Source organism: Lissotriton vulgaris, chromosome 7 (assembly GCF_964263255.1).
Source record: "Lissotriton vulgaris chromosome 7, aLisVul1.2, whole genome shotgun sequence".
NCBI lineage: Eukaryota > Metazoa > Chordata > Amphibia > Caudata > Salamandridae > Lissotriton > Lissotriton vulgaris.
Window position 1 is genome coordinate 276,672,293 of NC_141695.1, and position 27,943 is coordinate 276,700,235.

A 27,943-nucleotide genomic window follows, 5' to 3' on the forward strand; every position below is an offset into this window, starting at 1 on the left:
AACCATCACACTCCTACAAGTGTGACAATTCTGACTATTTCTGGCTCCCAAATCGAAAAGAATGGCTTTGGTGGCAGGCATTGACCATTGTTAATGTATGTTGAATTAATAAACAATTGTTATTGTGCTAGTCTCCAAAGTTGACAAACATCTCCATCAGAAGTATCAGTAAATCACACAACAAATATTGGATGGTAAAATGACACAGCACAACAGGCATTTATTTGCTAAGGATAATATTGCTGATTTGAACACAGAGTATAGCAATAAACTAGTCGCTATCTTCTGACTCAGTAACAGTCTTGTTTCTTTGACAAGGAGTTTTGTGGCCCATAAAATGTCTCTTTCCTGGGTTTGCTGACAGCCAATGCACAACTGCTACAGTTGAATGAAAAGTGTCTACCTCCAGCCCATCTACTTGGATTCGCATTAAAGCAGACATGGTGTCACTTTTGAGGGACGCACAACGCACATTTTTTGATCGGTTCATGCTGCTAAATCCCTATCCACATATTTCTATTGTTTGACTGATGGAAAGGATGATTTCTAAATCTGGAAGGACATGTTTAACTTCTTCTGTGTGATTTCTCAATATCTGAGTGAAGAGGGATACTAGCTTCTGCTTCATCCAATGACAAATGTACACTTTGAAATCTAGCCACTCGCTAGGGGCAGACTGAATTTCATAATCAGTAAGTACGTTTTTGTAGTACGTAACAAGCTCCTCAAATTCTTGATCCCCAAAACCTCTAATCTTTTTTAAAAATCTGGCCACAAAATCTAAATTGTTAAACAAAGTGTGTGGTTTGCCAGACATGTGCTTCAGAAACCGGTCCTTTATAAAAAAGCAGCACTCTGTATTAACTCAGTAGTGTCTTCCTTGATACTAATTTGACTAGAGCTAAGCTGCTTTTTCTAGTAGGCTTTGCCAGTGTTAGTAATGGAGTATTGATGAAAATGTGTTAGTACTTTTCCTGACTTTGTTTTCAGCTGTATTAGCATCTGTTGAAGCACCTCAATCCTTCTTGAAACTTCAGATTGTTTTCTTATTGAAATGCTCTAGAAACTTGCTGCAGCAGCTTTGTGAAGTCTATCATGAAGTGCAAGTAATAAAGAAACTTTTCTGATTTCATGTCATGAAGCAATCCTTTGGCTTTATGTGAATATCATCCCTACCAGTAGCAAGGTGTTCTAGATGAAGTAATGTAGCCTTCCAGTTTATCTTAAACGCTGGTGCTACCCATCTTAATTTGTTGCAATCCACCAACATGTTTTAACTGCTCTTCCAGATTCTCAGCTATCTCTTTAAGTTCCCTTCTCCACTAAGGTGAAACATATTTTGAGTACCTCTTGAAATTTTGATATGTATGATTTTTTTTTAACATCACACAGCAAGTTCTAGATTGTGAGCTACACAGTGCACAACTACTATGTGATTGCAATTGTCTAGTAGCAGCTTCACAGCACCAGATTTACTGTCCAGTTTCACAGCAGCTACATTTGTATTCAGATCAATGCATTTCTGGCTCAGAATATCCAGAGATAAGCACATGCTTTGCAGGCCAAGTAATATAGTGTGTTTCACTTTGGATGCAGTGGAGCTTTTCATGCTGACAATGTCACATAGATGGGTAACAAGGGTGCCTTCACAAACAAACCATATATAAATCAATTCCTGTATTTCTTTGCCTGCTGACCCATCTGACAGAACACTGAGGAACCTAGCATTTTCTTTCTGTGATCGGATTTTCATTATTATGGTCTCTGAAATTGCTATTACAAAGTTATGGCATGCATGATCATTTGTATAATTTTCCAAATTCCAGTCAGGATTGTTCTTTCTCTACAGTGTGCAGAGTTTTGAAATCTTAATAAAAGCATCACATTCTTTTGCAAAATAATAGGCTGTATTAATTTGTACGTTTAAGTGCCCAATATTCTGTTCATGCATTTTTGTGTTCGATTTGACTATGCAGGTCTCTCGTGGGTTTTGAATTGCTGCCTCATGGAATATGCATTTATCATGTGATTTGCTCTTGTTGTTCCAATCCAAGGTCTCCCTTCAAATACAAAACTTTGGACTTTTTTAAACAGGTCTCTTCTAGGACAGCTTTGTTCTTCAATCACTGCCCACTTTAAATATTTAAGCCATTTCTGTTGTACAACTCTGTCTTTTTGTTTGATCATACTCCCTTTGCTTTTGGTGGATTTTTTGTAATGACTTCCTTTTCCCAACTGCTGAACTCTCTCCTACATTAACTAGTGGAGTTTTAGCTCCAGTGGTTTTTCCCAACCACAACCTGATGTTTGTCATTGTTGCTGCATTCTCTGCCTGTTTTTCTGCCTTTTCTTCACTAAATAGCCAGCACTGCTTCTGTCCTCTGAGCTAGAATCTTGCAAAAGAAAAAAAAATAACTGTAACTAATTTAAAATAACAGGAACTGTGTACAAACTACAAACGGTAAAGGCTTTACAATTTTGCTTTCCATAATTAGAGTAAGATGGCTTCAAATACTTACTGCAAAGATGTATGTGAAGTGTATGGCTTACCAGCCACAGGCCATGACTCATTCGGTGTTCCTTTTAAAGGTTGATTAGAGTCTTGACTTTTAACACTATGCTCCCAAATAGTTATCACTAAATCTAATGGCACTCATCTTACTGACCTTAGGATGGAAGGCTGAGTCTGCCTCGCTGGGATTCTAACTCATGACTTTAGTCGATGGTACAACAATGTGGAATGGTTTTTAATGCAGTCAAGGACAATTCTTCGCATTTCCCCCAGTTAGGTATTAAAATGCAGAGGTCTGATTCTGCTCTGCAGTGGTCCCAGTATGCTTACTGCACCATTGACAGCTTTGCCTCTGATTTCAATACATGAAAGAGCAAGTAGGCAGTTGTAGCCTGATTGCCACTCGGAGTGAATGAGCACCCTTAGGGAATGCCCAATGTGTAGCTGTCACTCACCCCATACATGTACTGGGGACAGGCTCTCAGGCACACAGAGCAGTAAGTGAAGAAATGTCCACGTTCTAAAAATGGTATTTCTAACACATTAATGTTAAATCCACCTTCACCAGGAAGGGGGGTTTATCATTACTATTCCAAAAATATTAAACATGAAGAAGCTGCTCCTCTATGATCAGGAATTAAAGCTTAAAAGAGTATTAACGAATTCCCAGTACTAAATAAGAGAGGGGTTGGCCACAGTTGTAGAAAATCAATTTAGCTGTTTGTCACTACCAAGATATGCAAAGCATCATAGTATATTGTCGTACCTTTTCATTGCATAGCACCCTGCTCTTAGGTTTACCTGTACCTCACGTGAGACTTACATGTAATAAAAGGGGAGTTTAAGGCTTGTTAAGTTGTTTTAAATGCCAAGTCGAATGGCAGGAAACTGCACACATAGGCACTGCAGTGGCAGGCATGAGACAGGTTTGAAAGGCCACTTTTATGGGTGGCACAATCAGTGCTGCAAATGAAAAGTAGCATTTAACTTACAGGCCCTGGCTATATGGTATGGCACTTTACAAGGAAGTAAATTAAATATGCCAATCACGTATGCACCAATTACAATCATGTTTCAGCAAGAAGGCAGCACACGTACTTTAGCACTGATCAGTAGTGGTAAAGTGCTCAGATTCCTAAGGACAACAAAAATATTCAGGAAAACGTGGATGCAAAATGATTGGGGATAATACCACCCTAAGAATGCCTGGTCTAACAACAATGCGCCAAGAAGAAAATGTCAGCAGTCCTCAGCCCACGTTTCCGTGGATAAATCATGGGATTCCTGCTTTCTGGCTCTATCTCTGCCATGTTGAAAGTGACAGATTTGGCTAGTTCTCAGCATTCAGTGGGCGCAGGGGCTGATGGGCCTTAGAGCCAAATGGGCTTGGGTCATAGTGGCTGACGACAAGGGACAGAGAGTTACAAATAAAGTGAGTTTATTGAGGTGACGCTGGCACCAGCTATGGCAGATGATAGTACAGTAAAATACAATATACATTGGTCTCTGAAGAAGAAAAAACGAATTACCAAACTGCAATGGGGACACAATCAGCAGATAGGATGTGTTGGCACAGAGGGAAACAGAACCACATTAAGCCATCCCTGAAAGCCCTAAGTTAAGGGTCAGTGTAAACCATTACATTATGCACAAAACATATCAGGTCCTAATTCTTCCCAAAACCTGACAGTCAAATAGGCTCCAAACAGGAGCCTCGTCAACACAGGTGATCTAGCATTGCTCATTCCAAAGACTTGTATGGTGGGAGCTCTAAGGTGTTTAGGGCCCAAAACTCTGGGAAAAGCCAAGCCCTCCTGAGTCTGAACAGAACATTGTCCACTGCAATTAAGGTGATGTGGTCCTAAAGTGTTCCAGTTCTCAAGAGACAGGACCCCGGCACTCTAAATATTTCATGTACAGTTTGTAGATAAATTTCCACAGCAAAGAAAACCCCATAAGATAATGAGAGAAATGTTCTGTCACAGGAATTTCGTATACAGAACAAGATTGGATGATTTACCAGTGATTTATTTCCTCAAAAACACATAAGTTACATTTCAAACAGTCTTCACATGAACAAAGCACAAATTCTGTGATGTAATTAGAATTCCAGTTCCTTGTCTTTGTAGCACTGAAACAGCCAAAGCGCGTTTCGTCACCACCGAGACTTCCTCAAGGCTTGTAATGTGGTAACATATGAGCCTGGGAAAATGCTCCAATTGAGGCTCTAGAGTCTCGAACTACTGAAGATCCTTTGTCAAAGCTAGTGGCGGACAGGCTCATACTGGGGTAACAGATGAGCCTAAGAAAATGTTCCAAATGAGGCTTTAAAGTCTCGGACTACTGAAGATCCTTTTGTCAAAGCTGGTGGCGGACAGGCTATAGGAATTAATTTGTTAGGTAGCAAAAACACTCTTGTGTTGTTCTGTCCTGGACACTGGGGTTTGAGAGCGAATGTAAACTAGGCAGCGAATACAATCTGGCAGCTCGTGATTCTCCCAGTTTGAGCAGTCTTTTGAATGTAAAACTCAGAATTTAGAAAAATTAACTAAAAACAATTTAGGATCTGTAGTGTAGCTGCTAGTTCAACAATAGAAGACCAGATATTTAGTATTTCAAAGTAGGACTCTGTGATTCGAGAAGTAGTGTTATCTTACTTAATTAATTCAGGAAGCAAGATGAGACCACATGTTTCGGGCACTGTGATAAGACCCTTTAGTTGTATCTCAGGCGACCCGAGCAACCCGCGTCCGTCTGTCCTCCATATCCCGGGGGACGGACGGACTCGGGATACTAAATATCTGGACTTCTTATGTATTTTGAAAAAGTCATTTTGTGCCTTGTTCTAAATGATACTCTGGGTAGTGGGGCATCTTACCCTGAGTGGCACCTACCGGAATTGATAATATGGGAAGAGGTGACAGCTAATTTGTACCTATATCTGATAACACCTTCTTTGAAGTGCGACACTATATCCACTACTACTGTGTGTGGCAAATTACAGTTCTTCTGGGAGCCTTGGAAGAATCTTCAAACAAGAGGAACCAGGAGCTTAAACAGGTCCAGCACACATATTCTTTATAATAATACTTTGAATACAGGCGTGTGGAGTACCTTTAGAAAGAGAGGGGGCGAGAAAAAGAGGAGATAGTAGGCATCCAAGTCTGGGGTGTCAGATCCAATAGGAGCAAGTGCCCTCAGACATCCTGCAAGGTGTAATGCTTCATCATTTGGGCATGCTCCTCATCGGGCCAGTGCTGCAATGCCCGACCGGCTCCCGCTAGGGGGCTCTTTGCCAGAGATCTTTTGTTTGTCGTATGATGAGTTGTGGGTGTGTGGGTTGTGTTGAGTATGTAGTGTAGTGATAGAAGGTAGATTAAAATAGGTGTAGTGATGCTAGGTTGGGAAATTTTACTGAGAAAGCTCACTACCATAATTAAAAACCGTGGGGCTTGTATGAGATTCAATGGTCCTAAGGAGCAGTCTGAAAGATTAGTTGTAACGTAAGGTCAACATGTTTCTTGCCTATACCTGTCCCCAAATGATCTTCTGGCAATTCTTCATGACCAAAGAACTATAACTTACACTTCTTAGTAACTTGATTTAATGGTTTGTGTTAAGTGCTAGAATAATCAGTCAAACATCGAACAACATAGCACACTTGAACCTTGATGTGGAAACTGACCTGGAATACAAAGTGACGAACATAACATTTAACATATAGATATCCATTCCATGATTCAACTTGTATTCTGGTAATATATCTGCATGCATTTAATTTTGACTGCATGCCCCAAGTGGTTTTCAAGAGATTGGTGGCAGTAAGAAATTATTAATTAAGTAAACTTTTATCCCTGAAAATGACAACTTGGATAATGGAATGTTGGCTCTTGCCATCCAAGCACCGCATGGTCTACAAGCTGACATGAGGGAGGTGCCCCTGCACACGAATGGTTTTTCCAATTTATTTTCCTGGTCCCCCTGATGGGTGACTAGAATATGCCTGTCACTGCTCCCGATTTTCGTGTGGTTTCCTACAACTGGGGGTTTTCGGCTGTAAAAATGCAGCCCTCAAGTTAGGTAGAATGCAAGTAACTAGGGAATTAATAACAGACACATCGAATCTTAAATAATGTGACTGTCATGAAGTATGGGGTATATTATGTAGTTCAAAATGCAACCAGAAGGGGAATGTTAGTATTAGACATTTTGATGTTGATGTACACCATAATATATGTACGTATAAAACGAATTTGCATTTCCACTATTGAATTTGACCGATGTTACCTCCCCCTCAACCCCAAGTCAGAAATACATGGTTAGGCAGCCCTGCGACCTAGGCCTGAAGCAACTAATTGCAGGTGGGGGGACATGTAACCCTTAGACAGAACATGCGAACAGGAAAACTCAGATCAATTCCACAGATAGGCAGTGACACCACAATGGTTTCAGGAGATTGGCCACAATAAAACATGTTTGGCCAATGGAGCACACAGTCTCAAAAAAACATAAAGTTGGATTCCACGGGAAGTTAGGAACACACTGCCAATCAAAACACAGCATGCTTATTACATGCAGTGATCACTTGCTCCTCCTGCTGGACTTCTGGACATGTACCCACTGACCTAGCAGTCTGTTCACCCAAGAACGAGGCCCACCTGCGCTTCTTATTTAACCCCCGATTTATGGCCTTGTGACTAGGTCCTAACTTTAGTTCCCAAAGGAATGTGCAAGTTGTTTGATGATGTTTAATGTAAAGTATAAGATGACAACAGAAACCAATGTGCTTTGAGACAGTCTTCAGGCCCAAATCTGTTGCCTGATCTTCCTGCCACTGCGTTTATTTAAAAAACTGTTCCTGCTTCATCAAATGCCTCGTCTTTTAAGGTAAATTCCTATTCGAGCAACCCCTTCATGAATTAGTCACATTTGCTGAGAATTGTAAAAAGTCATAATTTTGATAATGACAGACAATTTTGTTGAAAGACATGCAGTTCACTCCGCATACTTTGCTGCATCACTGCTGTCATAGGAGCAATTGTATTAAATTGATCTTGATTCTGCATATTTTGCACAGGAGTCAATTTGGCTAGAACCATTGGCTGTGAATGTTGTGGTCCACTCAGTGTTAACTGATGAGGACTGTGTTTAGAAACAAAATCATTCAGAACTTGATTTGGATTCTATCTACATTCTCACATACATTGTCCAAGATACCCGCAGTAATGACATGAAGTACTCTTCTTTCACAGGTTGTTTGCATTCATTCCATTTAAGTCACTCGCCAGACCCATATCTCTATCCAGAGGAACAACTTGTATATTCTGAACACTATTTCACTGTAGATTTTTACCTTGCATATCCGAGTTTGCACTAGCTTTTGCACAATCAAAAAAAACTGAATTTCCCAAATCCATTTGTCAGTTTCTAGTACCTCTCTGAAAGGTTTTTGTCTGACCTATCATTCTTTTTTTATCAGGCTCCTACTACTTTGCTTTAAAGAAATCACTGCAGTGCTTTTCAGACATAAATATACCATACTCTTGGCCTGCCAAAATATCGCACGCTGCTGAAGATGAAAACTAAGCTTAAACGCAAACCCTAACATACTGATTTCTTTTGTGGTGTCTTCGACTCCAATGAGCTTTCTATACATTTGCATAAGCCTCTCATAGGGCCCGATTGACAGAATGAACTTAAGAAAAAATCCTTAAGTTACTACCATTTTGTTATTCTCAGAATGCACTTACTACTTTTGGCATTCACAGAATGAACTTACTACTTTTGGTATTCACAGAATGAACTTACTACTTTTGGTATTCACAGAATAGACTTACAACTACTAACTTCCGGAGGAGCTGCTTGCAGGGGGACTCCTTAAATACCTGCTTTCTGGTGGAACCTGTGTCCCAGGACTTCTTGCCACTGACCCGCATCAGCCCGCAGTTTTCCAGCGCTCTTCTACAATTGCGCTCTCCCTTGTGGGACTTCATGTCCCAGGGAACCCCGCGCTGAGGGCAATTGACTACAGCTGCAGGGTGAGGAGTTTCTACCGGCACAAAAGCGGCGCTGCCTTCCCACGACGCGGGTTCCGGAGGAGCTGCTTGCAGGGGGACTCCTTAAATACCCGCATGCTTGTGGAACTTGTGTCCCAGGACTTCTTGCCACTCACCCGCATCTCCCTGCAGTTTTCCACCGCTCCGCTACATTTGGGCTGCGCTACACTCGCGCTCTCCCTGGTGGGACTTCATGTCCAAGGGAGCCCCGCGCTGAGTGCAATTGACTATAGCTGTAGGGGGAGGAGTTTCTACCGGCACAAAAGCGTCGCTGCCTTCCCTCGACGTGGGTTACGGAGGAGCTGCTTGCAGGGGGACCCCTTAAATACCTACTTTCTTGTGGAACCTGTGTCCCAGGACTTCTTGCCACTCACCCGTATCTCCCCGCAGTTTTCAGGTGCTCCGCTACACTTGCGCTCTCCCAGGTGGGACTTCATGTCCCAGGGAGCCTCGCGCTGAGTGCAATTGACTGCAGCTGCAGGGGGTGGACTTTCTACCGGCAAAAAAGCAGCGCTGCCTTTCTGCGACGCGGGACGCACGCGGGCAGCGCCCGGGCAAAGCCCGGGCCAAGGGCGGGCCCGTCTGTGCCCATCAGGGCCAGTAAGGGTCAGGGCAGGGTCACCCCCTTTGGTTCCGACTTTCTTTCTAGAGCACTCCGCTGTAATTCTGGGTTGATAAGATCTTTGAATTTTTTGTCTCTGTATTACAAGATCAATTGAGGTACAGGTAACTTTACCATAAACCATTTCCCAGCTGTTCATATTAAGTGATCCCTGCCAACACGAGAAAAGTAAGATGGAAAAACGTAAGAGCACCGTGGGTACCCTAAATGCTTTTTTGGTTAGCGCTGAATTGCTCCTCAGTCACGAGATTCATTTAGCGGAGCGAAGGCTCTCCCTTGACCCCATAATGTTTCCGCTAACTAGGGAGGAAGCAACTTCTAGATTATTAACTACGAGGGTTATTATTCATCAAGGAACCATCACCCCTAACCCGTCCATCAACCTCATCCCCTTACGAGTCATTCTACAGAGCCTGAACATCTCTCATTAGCAGCCCTTTAACTCGGAATCAATCAAAACTAAAGAAAGGGACTAAAACAAGTTTAAAGACGACGGGAACAAAGGGGGATAAGGATGGGAGAAAAAAGGAGCATCAAGGCCTAAACCCTATAGGAATGCATTCAGTAGAACCACAAACAGAGGTGGCCGATAGCCCCCACTTAGAAGCTCCTACTTTGACCACAAAGGGCCCTGCCAAATGCATAAATGACCCTAATGTAGCTATTGAAGAGCTCATCAAAGGTCTTTTAGAAGCACATAGTAAGGCCATGACGACCCTGGTGAGCAGCCTTATTAATGAAATATTCAGTTTCATAGAGCGAAAGTTAGATCAACTAAAAGAGGAGTTAATGACACCTAAATCATCCACAAAAAAACAAATTTTTGTTCATAATGGCGGGGAAGGAGTTTTCATGCGAAATGAAGGCCCTAGGCAGAGCCCCAAGGAGGATACGATAGGCCCATTAAGGGATCCATATCTAGAAATTCCAAAAACCCACGATCCCGTGCACGGTAAACCGATGACTATTTCTAGAACGGAGCATAATATCAGACAAGAGCTACCAAATAAGGAAAAACAACCTAATCCCACAATCAGACCAAATTCAGTAACCCTCGATCTCCCACCAGCTTCCTGCCCATGTGTTCTAATTCTTACGGGGGTGCCGGCCCTAAAACAAGCTCAGATCAAATCTTGGTCATCGCTTCGAAGTAAAGTAGTAGACTGGCTGTCCAAATATAAGCGTTTTGACCCCTGCAGTATCAACGAAATCCTCATGGTTCGCAGAGTGGGTTGGCTGGGTTCCTCTGCGAAAACAATACAGGGTGATTGCATTGTTGTTCATTTCAGGTCCCCACGTATGGTCCGTTCTCTTCTAAATAACAAAGAGCTTCTCTCCTCATCTGATCCATCTATACCGGCCGTTCCCTTGGGCTTCTTTTACAAACCACCAGTAAACCTCAGGAGAGAAAGGAATGGCTCAGTCATAACCTTAAATAGGTTCAAGCAGCTATCCTCTCTTGAGGAAATAGACTGACCACTAATACCTGGCCAGGGCCTACTCTAGGACTAAATGAAGGAAATAGTAGGGTCCATTCTCCTATTCTTTCCCCAAAATCTCCCTTGACAGCACACAGGGCGACAAATTATTTGTCCACGTTCCAAGACTCTACTTTGATACCATTAGAAAGGGATCACATAGTCCCTTTAGTTAAATTTCCCATTGATTCCATTCCTCAGGCCCGACTCCAAAATGCGAGTCCCACTTTTACCCCTGGCATCCAATCTGATGCAAACCAGGGAAATGAGTTTAGTGACCATTTAGCAGTCCCCTTATCAGACGCACCGGCTGTTAGAGGGGTCCCGCTTAAAATTATATTTTGTAATATTGCTGGCCTTCTTTCAAAGGTCTATTTGGGTGAGTGGCTTACTTTTGCCCGGGATTAAGACCTCATATGTCTACAAGAAACATGGGCAGTCTTGCCAATTCACCTAAATGGCTACAAAACCTATTTTTCTCCCGCAACACCTTCCCCCTCGGGACGTGCTAAAGGAGGCTTAGCGGTGTACGTTACCAATCTAATCCAAGTCCGGGAAATTACGGACTTAAAAATCGATCCCAATTATCAGATAATCTTATTTGATATAAATAAAATGGACCTCCTTGTGGTAGTAAATTTCTATAACAATTTACCTCAGTTGCAGCTGATCGCCACCATAAAGGAAATTTGTACCTTCCTTCTAGATTTTAATACTAAACAACATGGAAATAACCCAATATTTATTTGGGGAGGCGATTTCAATTTGCTTCTTTGCCCATGCAATGACAATAATATATGTTGACTCACAGACGAGAATGATGTAATCATCACTCATTTAACCCAATCCCAAAGTGGGGCTTGCCTGAACGAGACATTTCTGAGCCTCCAATTAACCTTGGCTAAAGAACTGGTATCTCCTATAGTCCCTCTGACATCAACCTTCCATGGTAATGGTGCATCCACCTGCATTGACTTTATACTCCTAACAAGCACTGACTCTTCCCTTATCGCAAGCTTTAACACCCATAACTGTGTTTTTAGTGAACACTTCCCCATATCGGTCACTCTTTCCCTCCCGACGATAGGAGGTAGGAACAAACAAAGAAACTTTTACCGGGAGGAAGACATACGAATGGTTAGGTTAAATGGTTACGCCCTGAAGTGGGCAAAAGTCGACCCGGTAAAGGTCACAGAAAAAGTTGTCAAGGACTTCCTGACAAAAATAAACATCTGTCTGGCAGACCTTTCGTCTCCACAGGAGATCATTGACAACTTTTTGCGAGTAACCAACTCCATTAAAAAAGCAGTAATTTCCAACTCTAAAGGAGCAAAAAATATCCAGGTAGGCTGGTTTAATCCCAGCTGCACTAAAGCCTATTGAAATTTGAAAAAAGCCCTTAATGCACCATACAGGGACAGAAAAGAGATCGCTCACCTTAGGAAAATCTATTATAAACCTATAAGGTTAAGAAAACTAGAACTAAAAGAGGAATTATGGGCAGAATTATACAAAAGTTGCCGCTTAAATGACAGTGCTGCTTTTTGGGCTGTAATAAACTCCCCCTTTTTGTCAGGTCCTAGAGATAAAAAATAAAATAGAGGTCACAATAGACAAACCATCTTGGATTGCCCATTTTTCTAACATATTTGGGATTGCAGCTAACTCTATTATAGATCAGTGTTCCTGAGGGACGAACTCGGATAGAACTACCCCCTCATCTTTTCCGCTTGCTCTGGACTTCACTCTAAATGAAGTCGAGAACGCACTAATAGCCAGTAAAGGGGGAAAGGCCCCGGGCCCGACGGGGTTCCAGTTGATCTTTATGAATTTAATCTAGACCTTTGGACCCCAATTTTTACTAAGGGTATTATGCTACTTGCAAAATTGGCCTGTTAGATTCATGGTCAAAATCCATCCTTATCCCAGTATTCAAAAATGGTTACCGCCTTAATCCAACCTGCTACCGTCCCATTTCCTTACTGGACTCATTCGGAAAAACAGTGGGCCGTATCATTTTAGAACGACTTCATACTTGGTCCAAAGATAAAAAGATCATATCCGATACTCAGTACAGTTTCAGAGAAGGTTTGGGTACTGTCGAGCAGGTCCTGAATCTGTCCTTAATTAAGGGTAAATATGTGGACGCAAAAGGTGGAGTCTTCAGCTGGCCTACGTAGATCTTACTGCAGCGTTCGACTGCGTGGGACACTCAAAGCTATGGACAATTCTAACAGCAATGGGAGTAGATCAACTGCTAGTAAAATTTCTTCAAGAAATTTATTCAAATGCCACAGCTAGAGTGAGATTTGGCACGGGGGGAGCTGACAGAACCATTCAGAGTGGTGCGGGGAATCAGACAGGGATGCCTCCTGGCCCCTTCCTTTTTATCTTGTACACTAATGTTTTAGAATTAGCCATGTTGGAGGAGGCAAAGGACCTACCCTTAATTCAGCATCGTCCGATCCCCACTCTCCTCTATGCGGACGACGAAGTGATTATTGACCGCACTACCGTTGAACTTCAGCGTTCCCTGTCCCAATACAATCTATTTATGTCCAATCTAGAGCTAAAAATCAACATAAAAAAAGGTACTTGGAAAAAAGCCATTGAGGCTAGAAAACTTCAGTTCATAAAATCTACTATGGCCTTGGTAAAATTCACACAGAGACTGGGAAGAAGAGCGCAGAGTAACTGATTCGAATATAGCAGGCCAAATGTATCAGTACTGCCATCTACGGGGCTGGGGTGTGGGGCTATGTTTAGGCAGATTTCCTTCAAAAAGTGGAAAACAACTTTCTGAGGTTCCTCCTTGCGGTTCCCCAAGGCACATCAACATTTAGTTACCAATTAGAGCTGGGCCTGTCCTGCATTACCGACATCATTAAGGCTGAGCCCATAGTCTTATGGCACCATCAATGGATGTCAGATAAGCTGGTTTTCTCTCAAAGCATTGTGAGGGATTGCCTTTTGCTAGAAAATGTCACAAAGATTGGCTGGCTCCATTATGTTAAAAGGTTCCTGTATGATATGGGTCTAGAGCAATTCTATCTTAATCCCCTAGAAATGGTCAGATCTCTAGAAAAGTGTTGAAAATTCAATGTTTAACTCATTTACCCATTTAGCGGAGCCTGCATCAGGTTACGACCCAAAAACGTCATTTCTGGTTTTGAAGCGTAATGAGCGTGCGCGGACCGGATGCTCCGGAACCAGAAACTACGTTTTTGGGCCGTAACCTCCGAAAACAAACCAGAACACATCACTTCATACAGGTAATGTTATACAGGAAGTAGGAGACAGGAAATACATCCCAGGAAGTAGTTGGCAGTCATTTTGTCTTCATTCTGAGTTATCCTCTATCACTGATCAGATCCGCAGACATCCTGCTGCTCTCATCACACTTATTTCCCCCAAAATGGCTTCGGAGTATGAAGAGAGAGCACCCCCTTTCACAGAAAGGGAATTAGACATCTTGGTATAGTGGGCGCTGGACAAATTTCTTCAGCTATATGGGGACCCTGAGTACCAGCTGAGCACTGCAACCCTGGCCAGGCTATGGGCCAACATCGGTGAGCCCTGCAGTGCAGTGCGAGTCTACACCAGAAGTGCTAGGGCATGCCGCAAGCGCTGGGGGGAACTAAAACGCTGGTCCCCCCACAAGGCTACGGAGCTGGTGGGCCTGTCTTCCCAGCACCATGTGCATCGTCCTCGCCTCTCCCCACTGTACAGGAGGGTCCTGCGAGCAGCTTGGCCGACCCTCCATGCTCAGCTGAAGGAGCATGAGCAGCAGAGACCTAGTAGGTGCATCATATGCAATATGTGTCTGGGAGTATGATGTGAGTGAAACAGTGCTGTACCATGCCTCTATTCACCAATTCCGTGTCCATGCAGCAGTCACCACGATTAAAAAGGCACACTGTGGCATATGGACTGTACAGGGCAGAGTGCATTTTGGGAATTGCAGTTCCTTCATGATACTGGGTAAATGAGCCACACTTGTGGATTCATATTGAAGTCTGCTCTGCCAGCACCACTACCATTGAACCACGTAAATCATAACTTATGTCTGCATTGGCTGAGCAATGGTACAGACACTGTCCAGTGTGCGCATGGCAGGCCGAAGGGTATTGGATGCTATGACTTGCATTGCATTTGTAGAGTTTGGGTTCCAATTGATAAAGATCATCATGTGCCATGGAGTCAAGACAGACTTTCAGATCCTTGCACCACTCTTTAAGTGTTCCTAAATTTGCAAGGTGTGTCCACTGACAGACATCTCACCCTCAGTGGCTTGTATGACATTTCACATGTACAGGTAGCTGTCACAACGACCCACCACTGTTCACTGGTGTACTGAACTACTTTTTAAGTCAACAAAACCAATATTTGGCACTGGATTGTCCGATGATGTGTGGGGACAGCAAAAGGCTAGACTCACAATGTAGCTAGAAAAGTAGCCCAGACCCTAATTGGATATGTGACCCATATTTGGCATTTGTCTTGTCCCATTCCATGCTACAAAGCAGATGACACTTGTCCAGACGTTAAATAGCTGCAACTCCATATCAATGGCCAAATTCAATTAAAGCTGGACTCTTCATGTTCTCCTTTGTCGGACTTGTTTTGGAACTGGTACATGTAGCAGTGACAGGACACACAGATCACAAGAATCCCAAGGTTGAAGGTTGGCCAATACAGTTGCGTAAGACACAAAAATGCACATGAGATGTCCATGTCCGACTCAATTCAGTAAATGACAGTGAACATACATGTAATGTAAGTTCATAAACACTGAGAGGCAGATTTACAAGCCCCTTGCGCCTTTTTTATAACGCTGTTGCATCACTTTTGTGACCTAGCGGCGGCGCAAAGCCAGCGCCATGCTGTGGGGTAATTACAATGTGACGCATCTGAGAGATGTGTCACGTTGTAAAGCCCTGCACCACATGTAGGCGTTCTGGCGCAGGGGGGCGTTACGGCACAGGAACACCTCCTAAAAGTGGCTGAGTGAAATCTACAAGATTTCACTCAGTCACTTTTAGGGCCATGCTGCGTCAAAACCCTGCTGCCTGCTTGAAGCAGGCGTAAGGATTGACGCAGTATGTGAGAGATAGGGCACCCTGAGCCTTGCTGGACTTGCGTCACACTTGCGACGAAACTTCAGCAATGCGCCGCATTACCGACGGCGATGCGTCACACATCTGCCCATCCGAGCGCTACGGTGCGTCGCATTGTAAATGTGGCGCATCAGTGGTGGAGCACGGGTGGGTCGATGCGTCATCTGGCGCATCTCTGCTGATTAGCAAAGATGCGCCAGAAGTCATAAATCTGCCCCTTGACAACTGTAGAGTATGATCAGAGGTTAACAAATTCTGAATTTGGCTCATCTATGTATGTGTCTCGGCCTGCATGAAACAACCACCACATCAGGATTTTGCTTACATTTCAGCAGCCACAACTGGTGATATAGAAGAACTGCAGGAATAAGGTCCGGAGCAGGAGGACATCAGTGCACCGGCAGCTACACACTCTTTCTACCAGCAAGGAAGAAGAGGAGGAGGAGGAGGGACCCTCAACATCAGGAGGCAAGGGGATTGGGCCTACCCGGAATGAGGAAGAACACCACTCTGGTGCTACGTCCCAGGTGGAGGCTGGGGACATTCAAGGAGGGAGGGAAGGAGCTGACACCACTGACCATGATGTGGTGGAGAGCTACTCTCCCCCACACTCTTTACTAGTGGATCCTGAAGAGGTGTCCCCGGGGCAGGCTAACACTCAATCTGGGCCTGTCATCAGCCCCTTCCTATCTCCAGAGTCCCCCATACCATTGGGGGCTCCAGCTGCATCCCCTGCAACCTGTCCCCTTACTCATAGCTGCCTACCCGAAAGCAACATCTGCTCCGGACCTGAGGCACCACATCCCTCCAGTCCCCACCAGAACCCGCCCGATGGTGTTCCTCCTGTGGCTGTGCCAAGGAAGAAAACAAGTTACTTACCTGTAACTTTGGTTCCCCAGTATTGGTAACTTTCATAGATTCCCATGCTTTGTATCATTCCCCGTTGTCGGAATGGGAGCCTCGGTATTATAAAAACCAAAGAAACAAAAGAGAAAAACAGGCCTAGGCCTCATCTCATTTTGTATCCTATCACTCTCTTTGTGTAAAAGAGACCAAACGTTTGCCAGGACCAATCAGAGCAGCCTCACCCTCTAGAACCTTCCTGAGAGAGCTCAGAGCCTCAGATTTTCGCAGCCGTTGTGCAAACCGCTACTATCTCATGTGAAAAGACTGAGCTTTCCCAGGGGAGGCGGGAGGGCGCATGGGAATCTATGAAAGTTACCAATACTGGGGAACCAAAGTTACAGGTAAGTAACTTGTTTTCTTGCCCCAGTATTGGAACTTTCATATATTCCCATGCTTTGTATCAGAGTTGCTAGCAGTAAAACACCAAGACACATTTTGTAAAAAACATGGCATCACATAACCATATAGTAATACTTATAGTGAAGTAAGAAAAAGTAAACAAAATGTGCTCACCAGGATTGAGGGACTGTAGGTAAAGCTCACCTCTCAATGAAAAAGATTCCTCAGAACTGCTTGACCAACAGCCGCGTTGTCTCGTCCTGCAGACTCTAGGCAGTAATGTTTCGTGAAGGTATGAGTACTGCTCCACGTTGCTGCCCTGCATATATCCTTAATGGTGACTCCAGAGAAAAGAGCCACAGACGATGCCACAGACCTTGTAGAATGGGCACGAACTCTACTGTTCAATGGCTTGCCCGCCTCCCAATTGCAAAATTGAATCGCACTTGAGATCCAGCTGGAAATGCCACTCTTTGCTAAAGGAAATCCCTTCCGTGGTGCGCTGTAGGACATAAACAACTGGGATGATTTTCGAAAGGGTCTTGTACATTCTAAGTAGAATTTCAAGCATCTCTGAACGTCCAAAGAATGTAAAGTGCGTTCCGCAGGTGTAGAAGGGCGCGGAAAGAAAGACTTTAAAATCAAAGGTTCATTCAAGTGGAACTCAGATGGAACCTTCGGAATGAACTTCGGATTGGTGCGAAGAATAGGAACATCCTTTTTGAATTGAAGGAATGGATGCACTATGGAGAGGGCTTGAAGCTCACTAACTCTTCTCGCTGAAGTAAGAGCTAAGAGGAGAGCAAGTTTCCAAGAGAGGAACTTCAAGTCCGCCTTGTGCACAGGCTCAAACGGAGGTTTCATGAGTTAAGCCAGGACAAGATTGAGCTTCCAAACTGGTGGAGGAGGTCGAACTGGAGGGTACATCCGGAACAAACCCTTCAAGAACGGCTTAACGATCCAAGAGGACCATAAGGAAGGGCCCGAAGAAGTACGCCGAAACCTTGAAATGGCTGCAAGATGGACTTTCACAGATGAATGTGCCAACCCAGATTTAGCCAATGATAGTATATATGGCAAGAGTTGGTGAGGCAGAGATTTGTAAGGATGGAGACCTTGTCTTTGACACCATAGGCAGAACCTTCTCCATTTTGCCTTGTAAGTCTTATTTGTGCTCGGTGCTCGAGCCTGTGACAAAACGTCTCGACATTCCTGGGAAAGATTCAGATGACGGAACTCTCTGTGTTCAGGAGCCACGCTGTCAAGTGGAGAGATTTCGGATCCGGATGGTAAACCTGCCCCTGATTCCTGGACAACAGGGACGGAATTGATTGTAAGCAAATTGGAGGAGCCTGGGAGAGCCGCAGGAGCTCTGTGTACCAAAATTGCCAGGGCCACGCTGGTGCAATGAGAATCATCTTGCACGGTTCCGCCTTCATCTTCTTGAGTACTCGAGGAATGAGGGGAATTGGAGGAAAAGCGTAAAAGAATGCGCTGTTCCAGGCCATCGAAAGAGCGTTCCCCAGGGACCACTGATGGTGAACCTTGCTTGCGTAAAACCGGCATTTGGCATTCACTGGAGAGGCAAATAGGTCGATGGTAGGTGTCCCCCAAACCGAGAACACCCTCTCCAGAATGGACTGATTCCCGTTCGTGCGTCACCTCCGTCTCTCGACTCAGGGCGTCCGCCTTGCAATTGAGTGAGCCAGCCAGGTGTTCGGCTCTCAGGCTGATGTTGTGAAGTATCGCATAATCCCAGATTTTCTGAGCTTCTGTGGACGGAGTTTGCGACCTCGTTCCCCCTTGCTTGTTGACGTAGTGCATGGCCGTCGTATTGTCCGTCCGGACCAGCACTGAATGATTGCGAAACTCTGGGAAGGAAAGCCTGCAAGGCCAACCGAATGGCCGTCAGCTCCAAAAAATTGATATGGCACTGGCGCTGATCCGGGCTCCAGCGTCCGCTGACTTGAAGTTCGCGGAGCACCGCTCCCCAGCCTTCCAAAGAGGCTCCGTGGTTAAGATGAGGGGGGATGGAGAAATTCTGAACGTCAGACCTTGTGCGACATTTTCTTGTACCATCCACCATTCGCATGCCATTCTCATTGCTGAAGTCACCAACACTTTGTCGTTGAATGAGCCGTCTGCCTGGTGCCATTGTTTGTCTAGTTCTTCCTGCAGAGGGCGCATTCGCACCCTGCAATGCGGTATTAATGGTATGCAGGATGACATCGACCCTAGAAGGGACTTGTATTGACGGACTGACAGGCATTTCTTGTGGAACAGTTGGCGAGCTGTACGATCAGCTTTCGTTGACGGTCCTCCGAAGGACGAGCCGTGTACTGTGTGGTGTCCAAAATGGCCCCCAGAAATCGTGTGGTTTTTGAGGGTTGCAGAACTGACTTGCATCTGTTTAATTGAAGGCCTAGGTGTCTGAACAACTGAATGCAAGTTGAAACAACCTGAGACGTTTCCTCGAAAGATGGAGCTTTGACTAGCCAGTCGTCCAAGTAAGGGAACACCTCCAGGGAATGTGTCCTTAGAAAAGCTGCCACTGGTGCCAACACCTTGGTGAACACCCGAGGTGCAGACCGAAGGCCAAACGGAAGCACCTTGAATTGGAAATGGCTCTTGCCCACTGAGAACCGCAGATATTGTCTGTGAGCTGGGTGTATTGGAATGTGGAAATATGCATCTTCTAAATCCAGGGAAGCCAAGTAGTCGCCTGGGTTCAAAAGAGGAAGAATTTCCTGGAGAGTGACCATCCTGAAAGAGAGTTTGATGAGATAAGTGTTGAGCTCCCGTAGGCCTAGAATGGGGCGCCAAGTCTCTGTCGTCTTCCGCACCAGGAAGAACCTGGAATAAAAACCTCTGCCACTTTGAGAAAGAGGTACTGGTTCTATTGCCCCCTTGAGGAACAATTGATGGGCTTCTAGATGGAGCAGTCCCAGATGTTTTGTGCGGATGGCGCCCAGAGCTCTTGCTGGAGGAAGATCTTGGAATTCCAACGTATGGCCACTCTGTACAATATTCAGGACCCACTGGTCCGATGTTATGAACCTCCAGCTGTTCAGACAAAAAGATATCCTGCCCCCCACCAATGTGACTGGGAGGGAAGGAACAGCAGGTAGAGCCAGGAGGCCGATATTGCCGCTTGCCACCGTCACGTCCTTGACGGTTCTGACGCCCTCGCGGATCTTGGCGAGAGTAAGGCGCCGATTGACCCTGCCGCTGATTGGAGTACTGGGTCTTATAAGACTGGGACGATTGTGAAGAATATCTCTGCTGGGCGTTGCCTCTATACGAAGAGAAACCTCTGCCACGAACGCCTTTAAATGGGACCTTACGATAGTTGAGAGATCCCAGCGACTTCGCCGTGTCGGTATCTTTCTTTATGTTCTGCAGGGCATCATCAACATGCTCACCGAAAAGCATTTCTACATCAAATGGGAGCTCCAGGATCTTATTCTGGACCTCTTGACGAAACCAGGTGGCTCTTAACCATCCCTGGCGACGTAGCACCGCTGAACCCGCTAAGGCCCTAAAAGCAGTGGAGGCGATATCCATCGCACAGCCGATGACTTCGGAGGATGATTTTTCTCCTTCCATCAGCACTCTCTTGGCTTCCTCTCTTGTCGCGTCTGGCAATTGTTCCACAAACGGTGCCATGTCACACCACATCTGGCGATCGTATCTGCCCAGAATGGCGAGAGAATTAGCTGCTCTAACCAGCAAGCTGGCTATGGAAGAAAACCTCTTCCCCACATTATCCAGATGTCTACCGTCCTTGTCTGGAGGCGTAGTCAAAGGCGTCGTCTGATTTTATGACTTGCTTTGGGCGGCCTGAGAGATGACTGAATCAGGCTTCGGCTGACCAAGAAGACAAGCTGGACTGCCTTCCGGAGCTTTATACTTTTTTTACAGTCTGGGGAGAACCGGAATCACAGTGGCTGGATTCTGCATGATTTTCATGCCTTCCTCCCACACATGTTCGATGATCGGAATGGACTTGACAGATCTCCTGTATTGCTCCTTGAAGTCATAGAGGAAGTATTCAGACTCCTCTCTCGTAATCGGCAGTCCAAACCTTTTCGCCGCTCTGTCCATCAGGTGATGGAACCCTCCTATGTCCACAGGAGGGGATATAGATGTTTTATTTTTATCATAAGGGAGGGAAGAGGAATTCACGTCCATTCAATTCCCCTGAATAGGTACCGTAATCATAAAAAAGTTGGGCATGGACACTTGTATCTACAATAACCAATGGTTATTATTGACAACCCTCATAGACGCTGTGATTTTGATGTTGCGGTGTATCTTTTATCCACCCCTTCTCTAACGTCACGGCATAGTCATTGGGTTGTCAAGTAACGTGCTATATGCCTGCCTCACCCGAGGCAACCTCTGGTGAGTGTAGAAGTGTCCAGAAATTGTGGGGACAGATCCAGAGGGATAATATACAGAGGATCAGGGGATTCTCCCCTCTGATTTCCCGTCTGCCAGCAATGGTTGTAGGTCTGTCATCCTCTTCCTCAGCATCATCTGGAACACAGAGGTTGTAACCGTATTAGTGATTGACCTGGTATTACATGTGGTGCAACACCAGGGTTGTATAACTGTACTTTGCATCAGCAGATGAGGATCATGTGACCTGGTTAGGGTACCACCACAAATGACCGCTCATATCATAGCACTGAGTTGTTACACAGAGATGTACATAATACTAGCAAACTCACCAGCTCCAGCCACAACTTTCTGTCCCTTCGGGTTCCCCTGTGGGGTAACCTGCTGAACCTGTCTCCTCATATATGTTGTAGACATAGCTGTAGAGGGTAGAGACAACATTCTCAATTATCTGCATCACCAATTGACAGACAGGCACATGTGACACTCCTGATATGGATTTCACTTTGTAAACAACAACTGTTGATTCCATGCAGAAGGGGATCTTGCTCTCTGTCATGGCTTAGTGATCTAAGCTAGTGACACACCTAATGCCAGAATTACCTGAAGGACAGGTGCGCAAGGGTTTCAATGCTGCAGCCAGGATGTCATGCATCCCCCGGGATGTTGTCCGCTGCAGTGCTATCATCCTGTCAGCAGCTGTGATGAGACATAAATGTCCATATTTTAGTACAACAGATGGTAGCTATGAGCCAACATATCATTCTCAATAACCATTTGTGGATAATCCAGGACAATGTGCAGCATGTTTACCTCATGGACTTTACATGTGGGCAACTGCTCACATGCAGCATTTGCCAGCTGTTACTTCCATGCAGCACTGACATCAATAAGATGACACATCAACTAACAAACTTGTATGAGAAGGTTACTGATATTTCAAGGGGGGATAAATGACCCTGACTCCTCAACATTACACGGATTTCACCTGTACCATTTAGACTAACATTTTTTTTTTAGTGTAATGTTGTCTGTTGACAAGTCAGAAAGGAGTTCATGTGTGAGATGTGTAGTAGTCAGGGACATGATGTTGCTCATGTGTGCTTCCCTACCCATGAGGTAACACAGCTCATTTTTGAATGAGAGAACACAGATTTCTAATGTCCATCCTTTGAGTGTCCTCTGTTCCCATACTCTATTTCCAATATCATGGTACTACTTAGCTGACAACGGATGGTGTCTTGTACAGCAGACATCCAAACCTCATATGTCAAACACTCACCTATACATGTGAATACGGTAGAAGAGGAGACAAGCAGAAAACAACATTTGGTTATGATCACATATTGCGGATGAGCTGAGAAGCTTTGAGGCTTCCGCCTGCACTGGATTATCGCGTTGCTCTTCAGTCAAGTTATTTTGCAGGTGTAACTGCATGAAGATTCACCTTAGCAGCCCCTACAACCATCTCAAAGGTACACAACTGGCATCAGTGTGTGCCTCAATCATAGCAATTTCATTATGATTTAACCATGTATATTCTGCTAGGGATTTATCTATCATTGAATTGCAAGCCTGTTGTGTTTTGGTCAGTTCATATGACAAATTGTTCTATTGTATGTCCATTCTGCACTCACTTGGCATACGTTTTGTGTCATCCTCTCATTTGCCACCAGGGTCTGATCTGCCATGTGTTCAAATGCCATATGTGAGCATAATTGTGATGCAGGACAACAGTGTTGTACAACACATACAACATATGGTGGAGGTGAAAGGCCCAATTAATGAGCATTGTGCCACAATTATTCTAGGGTTGACTGACCTTGGCCCAGCACCAACACAGTGAGTGGTCCCTGAACAGATGTCACATCCAACCTTGTAGCACAATTCAGTGTGTGTCTTTGATTCTGGGAGGACCGCATTGTACCTACAATGATACGTGTGTTTTCCAACTTTACATTTCAGCAGCCACATGTGATGCACTCAATTTCTGGCAAAAAGGACGTGCAAAAGCACCGTTGCAGAAGTGTGTTATACATAATGTCATGAGTGATCCCACATATGACTTAGAATGGGCCCACTACCTAGATGCAACCTATATCACAATGCCATGCCTACGAATCCAGAGGTTAGGTTGTTGATGCACAATAAATAATGTAAATGTAAATATGTGTGTCTTGTAAAGCGCACTGCTACCTGGAGGCGTCCTGGCGCTATAGACCGCTGGGGAACCCGTCCTAGCTTTCTCTGTGAGATGTTCCCTCCTGGGTATCTCCAAGGTGAAACCAGGCATCCCAGGCGTTTGTGGGGGGCCGTTGTGGAGATGAGGCAAGATAATGCCCAGAGTTGCCGAGTGTGATCCCTCGTTAGAGTAGGCACCGAGGCGAGATTTATCGAGTCTGCTGACCCTGGTTCACGACCCTGCCGCGTCGGGAATTGAACCCTGGTCCCGGGCTGTCCTCTGCTTCCGGGTTTGCCACCTCTAACCAGTGAGCCACACCACTCCAATGAAAGAAGTACATGACCAGCTGTTTGGACTGTGCAATTTAAAGTATATTGGAAAGATTTGGAGTTGGTCAGTGGATGCATTGTCAATACTACTGAGCCTGGTATTTCACTGCTTGTTCATCATTACCATATTTGTGCAAATAGGATTTCATGATTAGGTCTACAGACACTATTACAATATAGTGATGACACCCTTTTGACTAGTTGTGGCACTCGATTACAGGATTGGATTCCCAGGTCTGGGACTGTTGGTGAAATACAAGTTATGTTCCACAATTACAAAGGTATGATGAGCCAATACATGTTATATTTTGTCTTTCGCTGTTCACAAATGTCATATGCTAAAGGTGAAAGTCGATTGACAACTCCAATTGTAATGAAGCACATTTTTCAGCTCTGGTTGACTTTCATAAGTGGGCACTACATGTCCCTCTGTCGTCTCCTGACAATGTATGCATTTTGACCATCTCCGGGTCAGTTTGACTTACCAGTTAGTGAGGTTGTAATGCTTTCCTCTGGACATTGTCGATTCCTCCCAGTAGACGAAGGGACCTCTGATACTGCAGTTGTCTGTGCTCTGGCTGAATGTTCAATGGGTGAGAAGAGAGAAAGGTAACCAAATGGGAAATGTACTTCTGGAACTTTTCAGGGATTTCACAATATCTTCTGCATGCTAACAGTGTTCTGAAGTACTACCGCAAACGGGCAGGTAGGAGCAGTGGTGTGTTGGGGATATAATGGCGTGGCAGAGAGGGAATATGTGTAGGACATATTTAGATCTGATGATTCTCTCACCTTCTGCTTTGTGATTTAGGCTGGCACTGGGTGATTTACTTCCTGGATAATTTGTGGCAGGTTTACAAGCCCCTTGATAAAGATTTACACTGATGTTGCGTCACTTCTGTGACACAGCGGTGGTGTACAACAGACAACACATTTTGAATTATTCGCAACATGACGCATCTATGATAAAGTGTAACGTTGTGAAGCCCTTCACAACATTGAACCTAAGCCAGTTTTGATGTAGACAGGGAGGGCATTCCTTTGGGATATGCCTCTTAAAAGTGATGCAGTGAAATCTACACAATTTCATGGAGTCACTTTTCAGAGGCCGCTGCGTCGTAACCTTACGGCTGCTTGAAGCGGACGTGAGAAGTGGCTTAGTACCTTAGGTATGTGTGGTCCATGGACATTGTTGGAATTGCACCGCACTTGCGACACCACTCCAGCAAAGCACCCCCCTAATGCCATAGATGCAACACACTATCAACATTTCTATCCCCGCGCCACAGTGAAACGCAATGTAAATGCGACGCATCCGTGGTTGTGCAAGGGTTGATTTGCATGTTGCATTGGTGCTGGCGCATCCCTGCTAATATTTGTTAATTGCTACTTAGCAGGGTTGTGTATGTACGGCAGCAGTACTGTGCCCATGATTTCAAAACGGGGGGGGGGGAGATTTGCCATATCTAATGCAAAGGATTCTTACACATGAGTCTCAAACACATGAGTCTCTGACTGACTATATTTTTATATACACTTTGGACAAATTCCTTCCTCACAATGACAGTGTAACACAGACAATCTTTTCATGCACTTTTTCTTTTCATCCCATTCACCTGGTACCACGTAGTGGACGTCACTGACAGGCAGCTCATGGACCAAGTTGGGGTGTATTGTGGTAACAATATCCTCCTCCATGGGGTAAGACGGATGCGGGGTCCAGGGTATGCAGCAGGGGGGATCCTGCTTAATTAAATTCTGGGGTACTTCTCCTTCACCCTCTGCCTTTCATCCTGCCACTTCTTCTTGATGGCCTCTCCTCCCCCACAGCAGTGGCTAATTGCTGCCATAGGGCTGCATTCTGTGTCCCACTGGTGCAGTAGGGTGGGAGTCCATAGAGGCGTTGTGGTGCCTCTCTATGAACTCCACAAGCTTGGTTGTCTCCTCTGCATTTAAGTTCTTCTTTCTCCTCATTGGATCAATTTTTCACTGGCAATGTGAGGGTTGTGAACATGAACTCTCTGTGGCCAAACCTGTTCCTTTAATGTGTGCTGCTTTTATGTGTTTTGTGGTGCTAGTCAACTAGTGTTAATTGGCTTCAGCTGGAGCGTGGTGGGGGATGGTAGGCACTTGCAACATTTATCATGGCAAAATGGAGCTATTGGCTGCGATTGGCTGCAGTGTGTCACCCATGGTGGGGGATGGTAGGCACTTGGACAGGTGTTTACCCTTGGCTAAAATGATCAACTGCCATACTTCGTATCTTCCGAACCGTAATCGGAATTTCCGGCCCGGAATCGGAAATACCGACGCAGAGACAGAAATTCCGGCCCGGAGTCACAATTTCCACCGCAGAGCCGTAAATTCTGGCTCGGAAGCGGAAATTCCGGCCCAGGTGCGGATGTAAAGTTAGTAGTCTTAAGTCCATTCTGTGAATACCAAAAGTAGTAAGTTTATTGTGTGAATACCAAAAGTAGTACGTTCATTCTGTGAATACCAAAACTAATAAGTGCATTCAGTGAATACCAAAATGGTAGTAACTTTAGGATTTTGTCTTAAGTTCATTCTGTGAATCGGGCCCATAATGCGCATGAACAGACTACTTAGGCTCTTGTTTAGCTCTTTGTATCTTAGACCTAATCACCTTTTCTCTGGGACTTTTTTGGGTTGCAATTTTTTATTGAAAACCAAAAGAGAACAATACATAATTGGGGGGTCAGATGGACATAGAACAGGGCATTACATACATTGATATCATAATCACTACACATTGGCAATGAGTAAGGGTTGACCCAACTGGCACCGATGAATCAACAATACATGGCATATGTCAATAAGTGAGGTTGCAGATTCCCAAACCGGGAGGAGGCTGGAGGGATGGGACCCCATGTTACAGAAGGAGGCTGGAAGGCATCGGGTACATCGGAGAGTATATCGATATGTGTCCGAAAGGAGAGGAGAGGGGGTGTGCTTAGGAGAGGGTAGGGAAAAGGGGCTAAAGAGAGAGGGAGCAGAGGGGTTGGGGTAAGGATGAGGAGAGTGGCCTTAAGGGTGGGGCCCCCTTTCGGGGGCCCCACCCTTAAGGCTCTTTTTGATGCTGCCATCAGGTAGAATGTCCGGGGGGGGGGAGGAATTGTGTATTGGCCCAAGTATCAAAGCACCTGTGCCCGAAAGAAAGGCACCAATGTTTGCAGGAATATCTCTGCTCAGTCCTGGAGATAATAGATGATTTGTTAATGGGTGGCCGTCTGAAAGAATGCAGCGTACCACTCCTCGTGGGAGGGGACATGGAGGAGCACCAGTGGAGGAGAATGCATATCTTGGCTGTTGCCAGGGCCGTGTGTAATAGGCAGCGCAGGAGGCAAAAGAGGTCCCTAGAATCTCCAGGGTCATGCAAAAGAATTAGAGTATCAGGGAAGGGGGTTCTGAATATCAGAGTTTTGCCCAACGTAGTACACACCGTGTCCCAGAAGGGCTGAATCGAGGAACAATCACAGAGGACATGCATGAGATCACAGTGGCTATTCGAGCCCCGCCAACAGTTTGCAAGTGCCAGCAGGCATGCCATGTTCAATTTCACCTGAGTCTAGTGCTAATCATGTAGAGTTTTGGAGAGACAGAAGTCCACGCAACTCATCCCACGGTCAAGGTGTTCAACCCAGTCGCCCACCTCAATCTCTTTCTGCAGTCGGGTTTTCCATTTTGTACGGAGGTTGTTGAAGAGAGGAAGCAAGAATAGGTGGCAGTTCATAAGGTCGTAGAGTCCCGACATGGCCCTACATCCTGAAGTAGGAAACTACAGAGGGGACTTGCAGGGCCCTTAGCTATGTTCCCAGGCTGCTTCAAATTCAATGCTGCAATTGGAGGTACCTCTCTGACTGTTGAGGCGTTAGTCCAAACTACTCGCAAAGCACCTCAAGGCATTTGAGGGCTCAGCCAGCAATAATCTGGTCCAGCCTGTGAATGCCTGCTGCTCGTCATGGTTCCAAATCAAGGACCTC